Here is a 17,994-nt window from a genome sequence, read left to right on the forward strand (position 1 = left end):
ATGATAATCTCTAGGTCATCCATGTTGTTGCAAATGGCATTGTTTCATTCTTTTTTAGGGCTGAGTAATATTCCATTGTATATATGTACTACATCTTCTTATCCACTCTTCTGTCAATGGACATTTAGGTTGTTTCCATGTCTCGGCTACTGTAAATAGTGCTGCCCATGAGCACTGGGATGCATGTATCTTTTCAAATTATAGCTTTGTCTGGATATATGCCCAGGAGAGGGATTGCTGAGCCATATGTTAGTTCTATATTTAATTTTCTGAGGAACCTCAATACTGTTCTCCATAGTGATTGTACCAATTTACATTCCCACCAACAGTGTAGGACGGTCCCCAAATTTCTTTTTCTTATGAAGTCACCAGTCATACTGGGTTAGGGTTCACCCTAATGACCTCACTGTGATTATTTCTATAAAGACATAATCTCTAAATAATATCACATTCTGAGGTCCTGGGGGTTAGGACTCCAACATTACTCTCTGGGTTGGGGTGGGGCACAATTTAACCCATAACTGGTTTCCTGACTTTGAGTAAGTACCTAAGACCTGCAGAATTTCAGTTTCTTCATCTGTGAAATAGAGATTTTAAAAAATACCTACTATACAGGCTTCTTCTTAATAATTATTATCAGATTAGATAAGGGACTTTAAGTTTTGTCTTGTTCTCAAAGCAATGTATGGAGCAGTGAGGTTAGCTACAATCATGTGGGTTAAAAGAGGTATGGCAACTCTATCCATTTTCTGTGTGTGTGTGTGTGTGTGTGTGTGTGTGTGCGTGCACACACGTGCCTGCATGCCGCCATGGACTGACTTTCTAAACCATCAGAGCCAAAGGCAGACTCTAATGGTTTGGAACCTAAGGCACAAACCACATCTCAAACAAACACGGTGACTTCGCTCAAATGCAAGACAATATCAGCACAAAAATCAAGAGCTAGACCCTTTTGCTGCTGCTAAGTCAGCCTTATCATTTTGTTCACAGTTAAGTCAGCCTTATCATTTTGTTCACAGTCAGCAGCATGTTCCCCAGACTTCCTGATCAGACCCGTTAAAAGCACAGACCCTCTTCCCAGAGAGCCAGGTCTAGTTATTCTGGGTGAGACTGAGGGTTCTATATTTTCCTACCTCCTCTGCCTCATTGGACAAACTGGGAGACCTGGGCAAAGCAGCCCAGGGCTGCTCTCGATGGGCTGGGGCTGAACCTGGCCTCTCGCCATCACATCCCCCTGCGGCTGACTCACCAGCTGTAAGTCACTGAACCTGGGGGTCTGTGTCTCTTCAGCTCCAACCTTGGTCCTGCCTTTGAGCCGAGATCTCACAGTCCTGTTCAGCTATAACATGCCATCCCTTTGCTCAGCGGTTCAGACTTGTCTGCTTTATAACGTGCTCCTTGAATACCTCTGACATCTTTTTCCACGTGTCTTCCCACCAGCTGGAGAGGTGAGTGTTCCGTATTCAGTGGGTCCAGCCAAGCTGATCCGCAGATGGGCCAGGATAAAACCTGCAGCAGAGCATCTCACTGGGAAGGCTGCTGCCTTGTCTTTCCCCTTAAAGCAGCTTGTTCCACCCATCAGGGAAAGCTGGGGACCAGCTGGGCTGGTTTGTTTTAGGCTCACCTTTTAACACGGCCCACTTTGTGAATCATTGTTTCGAAAGATGGTTGGTTTTGCCCTTGGCAGATTCAGTGTTTCACTGATGAGCAAATTGTTTTAATTTTTTGTTTTGTCAAATGAAAGAACTGAGTTCCTCTCCTACGCTGCTTGTTGGAATGCAAACTGGTACAGCCACACTGGAACACAGTTTTGCAGTTTCTTTTTTTTTTTTTTGGCTTTTTGCTATTTCTTGGGCCGCTCCCACGGCACATGGAGGTTCCCAGGCTAGGGGTCCAACTGGAGCTGTAGCCACCGGCCTACGCCACAGCCACAGCAACGCCGGATCGTTAACCCACTGAGCAAGGGCAGGGACCGAACCCGAAACCTCATGGTTCCTAGTCGGATTTGTTAACCACTGCGCCACGAAGGGAACTCCTGCAGTTTCTTAAAATGTCAATCACAGAGTTACCATATGGCCCAGCAATTTGGTCCTGGGCATACACTTCAGAGAAATGAAAACATGTCTAGGAGTTCCCTTGTGGCCTAGTGGGTTAAGGATCTGGCATTGTCACTGCTTTCGTCTGGGTCACTGCAGTGGTGCATGTTTAATTCCTGGCTTGGGAACTTCGGCATGGCCAAAAATCAAACCAAAACAACACCCCCCCCAAAAGTATCTACACAGACCCTTGTGCATGAATAGCAACATTATTCATGATAAACAAAAAGTGAAAAACACCCAAATGTCCATCAATGGATAAACAAATTTGTGGCATATCCACACAATGGAATATTACCCAGTCATAAAAAGAATGAAGTACTGTTCTATGCTACAACTTAGATGAACCTTGAAAATAGAATGTTAAGATGCCAGACAAAGGGGGTCACCTGTTGTAGGATTCCTTTTATATGGAAGGTCCAAAATAGGCACTCTACAGCGACAGAAAGCTTGGGGGGAAGGGAAGAAGGGGTGACTCCTTAAGGCCTATGGGGTGCTCTGGGGTGATGAAAAAGGTTGGAAACTAGAGAGAGAGAGAGACGATGATTGCACAGCCGTGAATGCACTTGATGCCACTGAGTCATACCCTTTCACATGCTTCTTTGTGTGTCACATGAATCTCACATCAGGAAAAAGAGGGGGAAAGGGAAAAAGGGGGCGGGGTGGAGGGAAGGAAGAATGAGAAAGAGGGAGGGAGGCAATAGGATGACACCAGCCGTCTTTTTTCTTAGTTTCAAGGAAAATGTGAGCATTGTGTCACTGAAATGGAACAGAGTATTGCTCTGATCCCAATGATCACAGATCTCCTCTGAGGGCAGGAACAGCCTTTGATTCTGCAAGTCACAAGATGTGGCGGTCCACACCCAGTGGGGCCCACCAGCATCCTCTCCATCAAGCACCATCCGCTCAGAGGACTCTGCCCTGACCCTGAGCCACACAAGTTACTTCCTGCTCTGGGGTCAGGGGCACCCAGGGGAGGGGGAGCCCTTCTGGGCTGAAGTCATTAGCCCACATCTAGGGACCCTGTTTTATCAGTTCTTAACTGTCTCAATTAGACCTTCCCTAGTGCTTGGCACAGTAAAGACCTGGATTTTTTTATTAAAAAAAAAAAAAAAAAAAACAAGAAAACAAAATAGGAAGTTCCCATTGTAGCTTAGCGGTAACAAACTCGACTAGTATCCATGAGGACTTGGGTTTGATCCCTGGCCCCACTCAGTGGGTTAAGGATCTGGCATTGCTGTGGCTGTGGTGTAGGCCGGCAGCTGCAACTCCGATTCGACCCCTAGCTTGGGAACTTCTGTGTGCCATGAGTGCGGCCTAAAAAGGAAAAAAAAAAAAAAAAAAAAAAAAAAGAAGTCATGTTCTGATGCAAAAGCCCAGTTCCCTTAGATTCCTGTTACAATGGCTATTTTCTTCTTATTTGAATATTTGGACAGATGATGTCATTGTTTCCCAGCCTAAGACTTTCAGTAAACCACTTAGTCTTTCAATCAGGTTATTAAAATGAAATGAAATTTTTAGTTTTCATTTAAAAATTTAAATTTCATTGAAAATTGAGTAAAAACGGAAGCGTCTTTGACAAAAATGCAGCATGGTTGTGAGCCCTGGTCCCCGTCCCCAACAACCCCCCCGCAACGTAATCCTGCCTGAATGCCCCCCTCCTGCTCCAACGACGGAATCTGTGCCAGTTCATGTCTCCAGGGCTGGAGTTTACAGCCGCGCCATCACATGATGGGGCGACTCGTGCTTCTTAATCAGAGCATCAGATGATTTTGTCTGTGCAGTTGTGCTTTTCTTTGCACAAAGCTTCTTCCCAGCGAGGCCTGTTCAGAGCTCGAGGGCCTTTCCTTGGCTCCACTTTGACGACTCAACGGGTTTCCTGTGCCAAGGGCCCTTCCACCAAGACTTCTTCTCACATGAGCCCCCACATTAGAGCCAGAACCGACTTCATTCCTCGGAGATAGGGCTGCTCCTCAGGTGGCTTGGGGACTTTGAACATAGAGCCCTGGAATAGGAGACTGAACGAGGATTGCACTTGGATTCTGCCTTTGCGCCTTAGTAGCTGTGTGACTTTGAACATGTTACTTAACTTATCTGGGCTACCATTTCTACATCTGTGAAACAGGACTTCCTGACAGGATGCAGAGAGAGAAAAGGTATTCTCTGGTGGCTCAGGGTGTTATGGATCCAACGTTGTCACTGCTGTGGCTTGGGTTCAATCCCTGGCCTGAGAATTCCACAGGCCTCAGGGGAGAACAAAGAAAACAAAAACAAAGAAAGTAATGAGCTCAGGCCCAGAATGGGACTCCAGCTAAGGAGGGGATGGAGGTTGCCCAGTTTGAGACCTTGGCAGTTCCCTGACGTCCCAAAGCCTCGGCTGTCAGCCTCTCTGAGTGGGAGAGGCTCAGCCTGTCTCTGGGTGTTCTTTGGGAATTCAAAAGAAAAGATGCATATTTCCGGTGCCAGGCTCATGTTAGGCACTGAAGAAATGTTTTTGTTGACTATGAGACACCATATATTTACCTCCATGGACTTTTTAAATGATCGAATTAACAATGCATGTAAAAATACTCTGTGAACTATACAGTCATGTGACAGGTCATTATCACTCTTGGAATCTGCTTTTTCTCTTAGACCCGTCAAACCTTGAAAAAGTTGGAAGAAACAATGCAGTGATCATCTGAATATCCTTCCGCTAGATCACCAATTCTTTTTTTTTTTTTTTTTTTTTTTTTTGTCTTTTTGTCTTTTGTTGTTGTTGTTTGTTGTTGTTGTTGTTGCTATCTCTTGGGCCGCTTCTGCGGCATATGGAGGTTCCCAGGCTAGGGGTCGAATCGGAGCTGTAGCCACCGGCCTACGCCAGAGCCACAGCAACGAGGGATCCGAGCCGCGTCTGCGACCTACACCACAGCTCACGGCAACGCCAGATCGTTAACCCACTGAGCAAGGGCAGGGACCGAACCCGCAACCTCATGGTTCCTAGTCGGATTCATTAACCACTGCGCCACGACGGGAACTCCTAGATCACCAATTCTTAACCTTTGTTCCCTTCCTCTATCTCTATCTCTGTGTGTATCTGCTTACCATCTATTTATAATTCGTTGAACCATTCGAAAGTATGTTGCAGACTTATACCTGACACTCAAGTGAGTTAGCATCATTCACCGAAGAATAAGGCCATTCTCCTCATATACCTAAGTACTCCTATTACCAAGAACTTTACCACATATACAATAATATTATATGATGTACAATCTATACATAAATTTCCCCAATTATCCCCACAATCTCTATAAAAGCTATGTTTTTGGTTTCAAGTCGAGATCCCAATTTCATCTGGTTGTTGTCTCTGTAGCCATCTTTCATCTAGAGCTGTGCCACTCAGTACAGATGCTCCCAGTCATTTGTGGCTAGTGGGCCCTTGAAATATGGCTGGTCCAGACTGATTGTCCTCAAGACTTAGCACACACATGTACAAAGAATGCAAATTGTCTCATCAGTAATTCTGTATATTGCTTGCATATTAAAATGATAATACATTGAATGTATTGGGCTAAAGATATGTTATTCAAAATAGTTTTACCTGTGGCTATTCAAAATTTTTTCATTGCATATATAGCACACATTGTATTTTTGTTGGACAGCACGGTTCTAGAATATTCTCTCGTCTTTTTTTTTTTTTCTCTTGTGATATGGACATTTTTGAAGAAGCCAAGCCAATTGTCTGCAGAAGGCCCTAAAATCTGAATTTGTCTATTTCCTTCTGACAAGAGTACAATCTGTTCGTCTTGGTACTTCATAGGACATCGTGTCAGGAGCTCACGGTGTTGCATTGTTGGGACTGCAAGTCTGATCACTTGGTAAAAGTGGCACCTGCCAGATGCTCTAATGTAAAGTCCCCTTCCTCCCCTTGTAATCAGTAAATAACCTCAGGGGTGATCTTTTGAGACCATATGCACGTCCTGCTCCTACAACCTTTTCTCCAATGATTTTGGCAGCTAGTGATGATCTTGGCATCTATCAATTATATACATCAAAGGTCACAAAAATCACAGGCGTCTTTATTTTAACTTGGGCGTGACTTATTTCCTGTTTGTGTTACTTATGCTAAGACAGGATATGAATAATTCACTGCCTTATAAATCTCACCGATTACTGGTGGCATGACAAGAATGCAGCATAGTTTATATAATCTCTATGGGTGATTATTTAGGTCATTTCTGCTTTTTTTTGCTATTAAAAATATCGATTCCATGAACATCCTTTTAAACTGTCTGAACAAACATTTCCTTCTTCAAGATATACTCCTGGAAGTGGTATTTCTGAGTATGTTTAGTGAAACTTTTGACGCATGTGGTCAGATCACCCTCCAGAAGTATTGCACAGTTCACACTCTTAGTGAATCATCTAAGACGCTTTCAGTTGCAAAGAAACAGTAATTAAAACACAAATTGGCTTAAATAATAGAAATTTACTTTCTCATGCAAATCAGTACTCCATATAAAAGTTCTAATACACTATTTTTTTTTTTTTTTTGGCTATGCATGCAGCATGCATAAGTTCCTGAGCCAAGGCTGGAACTGTCGTAGCAGTGACCCGAGCCATAGCAGTGACAACACCCAATCCTTAACCTAGTGTGCCACAAGGGAACTCCCAATGCACTCTATTTTTACTGGACTTCATTTTTTTAGAAAGACACTAGTTGTGATCCATCGAACAAACTTCATGTTTACAGTTTGAAAAACACTGACCTTAAAGACTTGGATTCCATTCTGCAGCTGGAGGCAGGTGGCCACTTGAACAAATTCTGAATTCTGTTAGGAAAAGAGGAGTCAATCATCTTATCTACATGAGGTACCAAAACACAGCTTCCCCCAGATGCTCCGCCCCCTGGACATCACCCAGCTTCCTAGTCTTGCTGATCAAAGAGTGAATAATCTCTCTTTTTAAAAATTTCATCCATGTAACAGTGAGCTTTTATGTGCAAGCAGTATTTTATAGTGTAGGATCTTGTGATAGACCTGCCTGGGTTCATAGCATGGAACCACCACTTATCAGCTGTGTGATCTTGAGCAAGTTATTTAGCCTCTCTGTGCCTCTGATGCCTCATCTCTAAAACAGAGATAATAATATCTACCTTACAGGTTTGTTATGAGAATTAAAAGAGAGAATTTGTGTAAACAGCTTAGCACAAAAGTGAAGTTTAAAAAGCAACTGCTGGAGTTCCCTGGCGGCCTAGCAGATTAAGGATCTGGCATTGTCACTGCAGTGACTTGGGTTGCTGCTGTGGCATTGGGTTCAATCCCTGGGTTTGGAACTTCAATCCCTGGGTTGGGTGAGGCCAAAGAAAAGGAGTTCCCATTTTGGCTCAGTGGATTAAGAACCTGACTGTTTTCCATGGGAATATGGGTTTGATCCCTGGCTTCTCTCAGTGGGTTAAAGGATCCAGCATTGCCCTGAGCCGTGGTGTATGTTGCAGATGTGGCTTGGGTCTGGCTTTGCTGTGGCTGTGGTGTAGGCCAACAGCTGCAGCTCTAATTCAACCCCCAGCCTGGGAACTTCCATATGCTGCAGGTGTGGCCCTAAAAAGACAAAAAAAGGAAAAAGAAAAAAGAAAAGGGGGGGGAAGCAACTGCTTTTGCGTTTCGCAGAATTCTGTTGCTCTATTGGGATGCAGTAGAATCTGGGCTTGAACCCACCACACCAGGGAAAAGAGGCCAAATGGCACTTAAGCTGTGCTGGCCTGACTGCCTGGTTTTCTGATTCTACGCAGCTCTGGTACATGGAGATGGAAGGGACAGTGAGGACAAAGCCCTGGGCCCTGGGAAGTTGAGAAAGATGACAAGGACTCTGTCTTCCAGGCTTCACTAAGGAAAAGACCACAAAAACAAAAACAAAAACACAAATGCCCTCATCACAAATGTGTTTCATATTCAGTGCATGCAGCTCCTTGCCCTTGGTTGGCCCTTGTTCAAAGGTTCACGGCAGCCACTTCTCGGAGTCCGGTATCTTCCTGTGTTTAGTGTGAGATTCCCTCAGCCTCCGTCCATGACTTCCATCTTCCAACAGGTGCCAGCACTTTGCCCAAGACACTGTGAGCACCTGATGGATGGTAGATGATTGGTTAAATAAGCTCGATTCTCAACCGTGTTTTTGAAGATGCCAGAGTAACGGCAATGTAATTTTCCCCTTGATTTTAGTTTTTCTTCTGGGATCCATAGTGGTTTATGTACAAATTCTCATGATCAGTGTCTCTTTAGTGGGGAAGGGAAGCCTAAATATTTAGGGAAAATAGGAAGGACAAAAGGATTAAGAGAAAAAAAAGAAGTGGTCAGAGTTTTTGTGAAAGAACTGATACCTTAAAAGGAGAGGCAGTGGGAGGGTGATATACAAACTGTAAAGAAGCCTGTGAAATCCCAGGTTTCAGTGCAGACCAGGGCCAGGCGTGCCTCTTTTGCTCAAGGTCTAAGAACCTCGACACATCTGTCATGTGAATGCATGCAGGCAGATTTCAATTGAGATTCATGAGGAAAAGGTGATTTCCCCCTAATTGAAAAGTGGACATGTGGCAAGAGCAGGTAATTCCCAGAAGAAACACAAATCCATGGGTTTTAAAAATTAAAAAAGATGGGGAATTACTTGGTTTTCCTGGTCTTTCCTACGTATGCAGAAGGTCACATGTTATTAAACTTGTGTTTGTTTTCTCAAAAAGAAAAAGAAACACAAATTCCCCCAAAGTAAAATATTAGGTCGACATGAATCACCCAAAGAGTGACAACAAGATTGTTTGAAATGGTGAATGGGATGGTAATAACAATAATGTTTATAGTGTTGTTTGTTCCTATGACTCCTTTTCCCTAGTGTGACTTTATTCCAATAGGACAACAGAAATTCATAAGGGAAAAAGCAGCTACTTTCTGAAACACGTTTTCTGTGCTAAGCACTTTATATGAATTATCTCTTTTAATTCTCACAACAAATCTATAATGTAGATATTTTTACCCCCATTTTAGCCTAAAACAGAGAGGTTAAGTAACTTACCCAAAGTCACACAGTAGAGAAATGGTGGTTCCAGATTATGAACCCAGCCAGGCCTCTCACAGAAACTGCACTATACAGTATTGCTTGTATATGAAATCTCATTGTTATGCAGATGGAAGAAAAATGCCGTGGCTTTCTGGAGTTCCTGTTGTGGCTCATTGGGTTAAGAGCCCGACTAGTATCCATGAGGATGAGGGTTCGAACTCAGGCCTCGCTCAGTGGGTTAAGAAACTGGTGTTTCCACAAGCTGCAGGCTACAGTCACGAATCCAGCTTGGGTCTGGCTTTGCTGCAGCTGTGGCATAGGCTGACAGCTGCAGCTCTGATTCCACCCCAGCCTTGGAACCTCTGTATGCTGCAGGTGTGTCCCTAAAATGACAAAAAAAAGAAGAAAAAAAAAGAAAAAAAAATGAAGTAGCTTTCTGAAATATAACTATATGCTCTAGTGTTAACTCAAAGTCTAGAGATGTCCCCCATATTGGTGACACCAGTTACTGTAGGATAACAGTGATGCTGAAATTTCCAGTGATCTTAAAAAGTTCACAGGGTTTGGGGAGCCACTTCTGCAGCCTTCATTGTGGGAAATAATCAAATCTAAGTCATCTCCACTCTGGACTCATTCCCTTTTCCAGGGCTGTCCCATTATGCTGCTGTAATGACTAAGCCATCAAGAGAGAGTTTTCCCATAATGACATATGCTGCATAGGACTAAATTCTATCAAGCCAGTCTTTGAGTCTGGGCCTGGAAGGGAGATTATTAATACCTCTGTATTTCAGAATTGGGCTAAAAGGGCCAGTGTCTATTCACATAATGAGACCCAAGTCTCCTCCTTCTAGGAAGCCTGACCTCCCCAGCTCACTCTCATCCCCATGAACCTGCTTCGCTGTGGAGCCTCCCACAACCTCATCTCCCTGACGGGGCAGTATTGGAATGCGCCAGGCCTAGAGACCCTCTCAGGGCTCATCCAGGCATTGTGCCTCCTCCTTGGGTTAATTTATAGTTACTCCGGGCCACAGAAGGCAGACAGGGCAGAAAAAAGCAAAGCCCCATCATTCACTGCACCAGTGTCTTTATTTTTAAGCCCATCCCATCTGGAGTCCTTTCTCTGACATCCTAAATTATGATCCTAATAAAGATTTAGCTAGACAACAGCTCGTACATCACCTGATGACTTCCCTTGTTACTTATAAACTTCGAGGATCAGAGATAAAGAACCAAGCACGATTAAAGTGGCAGTTGTTTCAAAAACTGAAGCAGAATTATAAGCAGGCCACATTGAATTGCACTTGGCTTTACTGCACTTTGCAGATACTATTTTTTACAAATTGAAGGCCTGGCGTCGTGCAAATCTGTGGGTGCCATTTTTCCAACAGCGTTTGCTCGCTTCCTGTTTCTGTGTCACATATCTGTACTTCTTGAGATATTTCAAACTTTTGCATTCTTATTCTGTTTGTTTCGGGGATCTGTGATCAGTGATTTTGCTATTACCACCATGACTCACTGAAGGTTCAGATGACAGCATTCTTTACCCTCAAAGTATTAAGATACGTACATTGAGGTTTTTTTAGACATAATGCTATTGCACAAAACAGACTATAGCAATGTAAACAATTTTTTTTGCTTTTTTTTTTGGGGGGGGGGCCGCATGTGCGGCACATGGAAGTTCCCAGGCCAGGGGTCGAATCGGAGCGGCAACTGCTGGCCTGCACCACAGCCACAGCAACATCAGATCCGAGCCTCGTCTGCAACCTACACCACCGCTCACGGCAACACCAGATACTTAACCCACTGAGAAAGGCTAGGGATCAACCCGAATCCTCGTGAATACTAGTCAGGTTCATTTCCACTGAGCCATAATGGGAACTCCCTAAACATAACTTTATATGCACTGAGAAACCAAAAAGTTTGTGTGACTTGCTTTATTGTGATGCTCTGCAGCTAAATCTACAATATCTCCGAGGTCTGCCTATTACTGAAATTGTCTGAGTTCTAATGATTGGTGTACTTAGCCTCTCCTCAGCTAAAATCCTGGGCTTTTTCAGTTTCTGATAATAAAGAAAATCTGATGAGCCCATCCCCCTGCTTAAATTGTATCAGTGCTCCCCATTTACCCTCAGGATAAAATCCAACCCTTTTATCAGGATAAGGAAAGTTCTCCCTAGTCTATTCCCTACTCACCTCTTTAGTCTTCTCCCTCAACACCCCCGACTTCTGCCCCTTGGTGCCAAAACACCAAGGTCTCTCAGCCTCTTGGCGGGTCCACAAGGTCCCCTCCTCTTACCCTCTCTGTTGTTGTTGTTGTTATTATTATTATTACTATTATTTTTGCCACCCCCAAGGCATATGGAAGTTTCCCGGCCAGGGATCAAATCCGAGCTGCAGCTCCCAACTATGCCACAGCTGCAGCCATCCTAGGTCTTTAACCCACAGTGCCAGGGCTGGGGATCAAACCTGCACTGCTGCAGAGACAACGCTGGATCCTTAACCTACTGTGTCACAGCGGGAACTCCTTTTTTTTTTTTTTCCTCTGTAAATTTTTGAGAGCAAAGACTGTTACCTTTGGCTACATTCCCAACACCCAGCCAGAGTGCCTGGCACTTGGTAGATGCTTGTAAAACATTTGTGATTAAATGTTATTTATGCATTCAGGTGATTTTTGATATTTTTCCTCTATGTAGACTACAGTTATCCATTCTCTTGGTGTACGCTCTGCTACTTACTGAGGACAAGGAGTGACTACTATTTTCTTTTTCTTTCTTTTTTTTTTTTTTGGTCTTTTTTTGTCCTTTTAGGGCTGCACCAGTGGCATATGGAGGTTCCCAGGCTAGGGGTCGAATAGGAGCTACAGCTGCTGGCCTACGCCACAGTCACACCAGATCTGAGCCACACCTGTGACCTACACCACAGCTCACGGCAACGCCGGATCCTTAACCCACTGAGTGAGGCCAGGGATCGAACCCGCAACCTCATGGTTCCTAGTTGGATTCATTTCCTCTGCACCACGATGAGAATCCCCACTATTTTCTCACACCCCAAGCTGGTGCCACCTCCAGCCATCCCCAGGGCAGCCCTCTCTCCACCCCTCAACATGCTGAGCCAAGTCTCCATCCTGCTGTGTAGGAACTTGAGCATTAATTCCCCTGAGGAACTGGCTTTCCTTTGACAAGAAGGGTGAGTCAGTGGAAGTGTGTTTAAGATCAGGTGAGCTGCGATTACAGCTCTGCGCCAAGATGAACATGGGTGGGTGGGCAGCACAGAAACCTGAGACTAAGGGAGACTGGTTAGGGAACTGTGACAGTAAATAATGTACATGGGGCTCCTGGGGTTAGGAATGGAGAGAAAGAGCCAGCTATGAACAGGGAGGATCTGGCAAGTCATCAGAGAGAGGGACAAAATAGAGAGAGGCTCAAGGTTGACTTCAAACTCTTGGGTCTAGAAGATGAAAAGGCAGGTGAGAGCACTCACAGAAATAGGAACCATTAGTGTGGTTGTGTGAAGTGCTTTGTTTTTCAGGGAGGAGAGGTGTGCGTTGGATCTGCTAACAAAGTATGCACGTTAAAAAGCTCAATTATTTGAATATGAATTACAGATAGCATATATTAAATAATTGCTAGGCACCTGTCACTTTACAGCATTAACTTCTTTTTCAATAAATTTGTTATTGGAGTATAGTTGAGATACAGTGTTATGTTAATTTCTTCTGTGCAGCAAAGTGATTCAGTTATGCATAATTTATATGCATGTATATATATATTTTTCCTATTCTTTTCCACTATGGTTTATCCCAGGATATTGACTGTAGTTCCCTCTGCTATACAATAGTGCCTTGTTGTTTACCCATCCCATATGTAATAGTTTGCATTAGCTAACCCCAAACTCCCAGCCCATCTCTCCCCCATCCTCCTCCCCTTGATGACCACAAGTCTGTTCTCCATGTTACAGCCTTCACTTCTCTGATGCTGACCACAACATCGTGAGGTCCATTCTATGATTCTCTCCGTTTTCCAGCTAAGGAGCCGGAGACCTAAGTCACTTGTCTGCATTCACACAGCTTTCCTGAGGGGATGCAGCCTGGGCTCTGTGACCCCAGCATCTTCAACTGCAGTGGAAACTGAGGCTCGAGAGAAGGGTTCCAAGCTCCCTGTGGACTTCAGGGCCATCCGCTGTAGGATTCTAATTCAGTGCTGTGATTGGATGAGCTCGTCAAGGGAGATAAAGTGCAGAGCAAAGAGCTGAGGACCAAGAATGGAAATGAAAGACTAAGATGAGCAGCAAAGGGAAGAAGAGAAGACAAAGGTGGAGGCAAGCTGGAGCAGCAGAGAAGGGGGGAAGGTGGAGTAAAGCGTCTTAGAAGAAGGTGGAAACATGTTCTAGTAGAGGGTGATGCTCCTATCAGGTGCTGTACAGAAATGTCAAAAAGGAAACGTATCTTAAGGCCAGGGGATTGTTTAATATTTGTTGATTGGTTTGGTCAGCATTTGCCTAAGTCTCCCCAAGCACCTGCAGGCGGAAGGTTGTCGAGGAAGCAAATGGGCAACACCAGCAGCCTTCCTAGAATTGTACCAGGTCCAGCACAGAAAGGTCAAGGGAAATTTGCACTGTGGTTCCATGCATCAAAGATGCATACCTGGCACATGCCAAGTATCAAGGTTGCTTGAAACCCACAGGGTATCTATTACTCCTACAAAGCTATGAAACCTCAGAATCGCTCTGAGTTAACAAACTGACACTTAGTCACTTAGTTTAACACATAATCAGAGATGGTCTTGACTCTCATGTACTGGGCCCCCACTACCATGTGCCAAAGATCCAGATCTTGTTTCAAGCTCTCCTCTCAGGTTCTGGCACCAGATAACACGGAGTATGGCCATTTCCAGAATTAGCTGGCACCCTTGTTCATCTAGGATTATTGATTGTAATATTTTACGTGCAATGACAGAATTTACAAACCAAGATCATTTTCTTCAACTTTGCCAGTTGCTGATGAATCTTTCAGCGTTTCTGAAACCCAGGGACTTTAAGATGATCTCGGCTAACACTGGCCTCTTTGGAAGAGGAGACGTTTCTTTCCTTTTCCTTGGTTAAATAATAAATGAACTGGCATCCAAGTTGCTAAAACTGAACTCCCATTAGGGGCTTAATGGCTTGAAAGTGTGTGTGCTGAGAAAGAGGGCTAGGACAGCCTGGAAGTCTTTAGAAACTGTAGGATGTTATAACTAAAGCAACATTGGAGTTCCCTTCATGGCTCAGCAGTTAACAAACCCAACTAGGATCCATGAGGATGCAGGTTCTATCCCTGGCCTTGCTCAGTGGGTTAAAGATCTGGCGTTGCCATGGGCTGTCATGTAGGTTGCAGACACAGCTCGGATCCCATGTTGCTGTGGCTGTGGTGTAGGCCAGCAGCTGTAGCTCCAATTCAATCCCTAGTCTGAGGACCTCCATATGCCGTGGGTGCGGACACCCCCCCCCCTCAAAAAAAAAAAACAAAAACTGAAGCAACATCAAAAACCATTTATCTTAAGCCTGTCTCTTGCTGATGAGCAAAATGGAGCCAAGAAATGTGAAGGGTTTTGCTCAAGTCCTGCAGCTGGTTACAGCATTAGAACTAGAGCCTAGGTCTCTTGACTTTAATCCAGTTCTCTTTCCACTGTGCTGCTCAAAAAAACAGTGTACTGATCCACGAATATCCTCCCCGTAGCATCCCCAGCATGTTAGCATCTAATATCACCTACTGTCTCCATAGGTACAAGCTTGTGCCTTAAGCAAAAGAGAAGGGAAGCAAGAGAGACAGGCAGACAAGCTCTTCAAAACGTATTGAGCAAATACTGAAGGAGTTTCTTAAGAGGTAACATAAGCTTTGGGGAAAGACCACTCAGGCTTTGAAATAGTCACTCTTGGTTTTAATCCCAGCTTCATCCTTTTTGATGTGCAAGTTTGGGCAAGTTGTTCCTTAAAATCTGTATTCGTTTTCCATTGTTCCTGAGACAAATGACCACAAACCTAGTGGCTTCAAACCATACAAGAAGCTCTCCTGTGTTGCAGTGGGTTAAGGATCTGGCATTGTCACTGCAGCGGCTTGGGTCACTGCTATGGTGTGGGTTTGATCCCTGGCCCAGGAACTTCTACATGCTGTGTGCATGACCAAACACACACACACACACACACACACACACACACACTCTATTACAGTTCTAGAACAAATCCAAAATGAGTCTTATGGATTAAAACCAAGTGTTGGCAGGGCAGGTTCCTTTAGGAGGCTCCCAAAGAGAATCTGTCTCCTTACCTGTTCCAGCTCCTAGAGGCCACCTGTTTTCCTTGGCTGTATTCCTGATCCCTTCCTCTCATCACTCTAACTTCCTGTTTCAGTCATTACATCTCCTGCTACTGACTTTGACCTGCTCCTTGTTTCCCTCTTATAAGAGTTTGCATGTGCATACATTGGACCTACCCAGGTAACCTCAAATAATCACATCAGCGAAGTCTTTTTTTTTTTGCCATATAAGGTAGCCTATTCATAAAGTCGGGGGAATGTGATGCGGACATCTTGGGGTCCAGTATTCTGTCTTCCACACACTGAAGCTCAGAGGTAATGCTGCAGATAACAATTTCCATCAAACAGTGGTTAGACATCGCTTCCCATAAGACTTCCTTGGCACCTTCAAAACCAGGTTAGTGTTTCCTCTGACGTGCTCCCCTACCATCTGGGCTCACCTCTTTGAGCTTACTACACTGCACTGTAATTTCTTGATCATAAGTATATCTTCCATGCTAGACTATACAGCTCTGGAAAGCAGGGACTGTGCCCAATTTATTTTTGTACCTCTTGTCCCCACTAGTGTCCAGCACATGGCAGTTGTCCAATAAATAGTTGTCATAAGTATTAAATGGAGACCATACAAAATGCGCAGTGGTACCCAGCTCAGATAGGCGTTCGGTAGATGAAGGATGTTTTCAAGAACACCCATCATGCCCATGAATGTGAGAGAATTTTGGAGTTCCTGTCCTGGCTCAGGGGTAATGAAACTGACTAGTATCCATGAGGATGCAGGTTTGATTCCTGGCCTCGCTCAGTGTATTAAAGGATCCAGCGTTGCTGTGAGCTGTGGTATAGATCACAGATGCAGCTCAGATCCTTTGTTGCTGTGGCTGTGATGTAGGCTAGCAGCTGCACCTCGGATTCGACCTCTAGCCTGGGAACTTCCATATTCAAGGTGTGTGGCCCTAAAAAGAAAAAAAAAAAAGGGAGAGAATATCGATGGGTGACAAGTCCAAGATCTTCATCCCTAATGGAAAAATTCAAGATTGCATGTCTTCTGGCTTATGGACAAGAGACCCTTTGGGGCAATTAGAGTCAATGGCATGGCTCACTTTCTGTGTTTTATTATAATGTTGGTTTGCCCAGCACTCAGCACACCTTTGCTGAAGACAGAGTGGCTGGCTGATTCTCAGAGGCCAAGTAGGACAGGAGCAGGTGGCAAAGAAGAAACCTACCACTTGTATTTCAATGGGGCAGAGCAGAAGAACAACCTGGGTGGGTCTTGACCCTTTCAAATGCTGTGACCTTTGGCATCTGTTTCTTCTCATCTCAGTGGTCAGAATTGCTTTCCTCTACTGGTCATACCTGGTCCAGTGAGCGTGATGGGAAGATGGGCAGTAGGCTCAGTAGTGCTGGGCAGCCTTGTGGTGCCAGAGTCACTGTGTTCTTGGAGTCACCGCTGGCCTCCTGCAAGTCATTCCTCTTTCAATTCTGTATCTACCAAATGCAGGATTCACCTCTCAGATGCCAGGAAACTCAAAGACTTTGTGTTCCCATCATTAAAGGGGAGAAGTTAAATTTAAAAGCTGCTGTAGACACACCTATCAGACACTTATTGGCAAAGGCTCAAGTCAAGGCCAAAGCAAGCTTTGATTTTGTTTCAAAGCCTGGAGCAGGGAATTTAGTGCCAGGACTTTAAAGGTGCCTGTTGTTTAAGGTGAGCCTCCCTGCCCTACTTGGATTCAGATTCAGACATGTCCTGCTGTGGGGATGCTGGTTCCCCTACAGTAGGACTTGAACCAGCAACCTTTCCTTTCTAGCCAAGCAGTGACATGCACTGATCACACACGCAGCTGGGACCCAATAGGCGTGCCTATGTTTGCTGACAAAATTAGACCACATGGTCTGCAGAAGAAAAAGTTCACTGGGAACTATATCTAGTCACATATGATAGAGCATGATAATGTGAGAAAAAAAGAATGTATATGTGTATATATGACTGGGTCACCTTGCTGTACAGTAGAAAATTGACAGAACACTGCAAACCAGCTATAACAGAAAAAAAAATAAAAATCATTAATACAAAAGAAAGAAAGAAAAAGTTAATGACTTGTGAATGTATTTCCATGAAAAGTAAAATGAAGGAACAAATATTCAACCCAACTTAGTTTTGCATTCAACAAGACACTCTTTTAAAGAAGAGCAAATTGCATAATCAGGCCACCATGAGTTTTCTTGAAGACCAGTGAGGTTTTCTTTAATTTTTTACAGACCTTTTAAATTTTATTTTTAAAAATTAAAAAAAAATTATTGGCGTATAGTTGCTTTACAAAGTTATGTTAGTTTCAGGTTACAGCCAGGTGATTCCGTTATACATCCATATATAGTCATTCTTTTTCATATTCTTTTCCCATATAGCTTATTAAAGAATATTGAATATAGTTCCCTGTACTGTGCAGTAGGTCTTTGTTAGTTATCTGTTTTATACATAGCAGTGTGTATATGTTAATCCCAAATGCCTAATTTATCCCAATCCCTGCCCCCAACACACACACACACATTTCCCCTTTGGTAACCCTAAGTTTATTTTTGAATCTG

The 17,994-nt window shown here is 44.0% G+C and overlaps 1 long non-coding RNA gene across 2 annotated transcripts in view; it reads left to right on the plus strand.

Moving 5' to 3' along the window:
• The window catches only part of LOC110256722 (uncharacterized), a 60,194-nt gene that overhangs the window by 20,436 nt on the left and 21,764 nt on the right, over positions 1 to 17,994 (plus strand). Inside the window, exon 1 of one of the 2 annotated variants that reach the window (XR_014827922.1) lies at positions 1,291 to 1,448. The exons of the other annotated variant lie outside the window; for it this stretch is intronic. This is a non-coding gene — a long non-coding RNA (uncharacterized LOC110256722). Of the gene's footprint in view, positions 1 to 1,290; positions 1,449 to 17,994 lie in introns of those variants that run through there. 2 annotated transcript variants of the gene reach the window in all.

This window comes from Sus scrofa, chromosome 14 (assembly GCF_054392235.1).
Source record: "Sus scrofa isolate SSC_HxYL_T2T_F1_AM1 chromosome 14, Sscrofa_HxYL_maternal_Yorkshire_Landrace_v2.0, whole genome shotgun sequence".
Lineage (NCBI taxonomy): Eukaryota > Metazoa > Chordata > Mammalia > Artiodactyla > Suidae > Sus > Sus scrofa.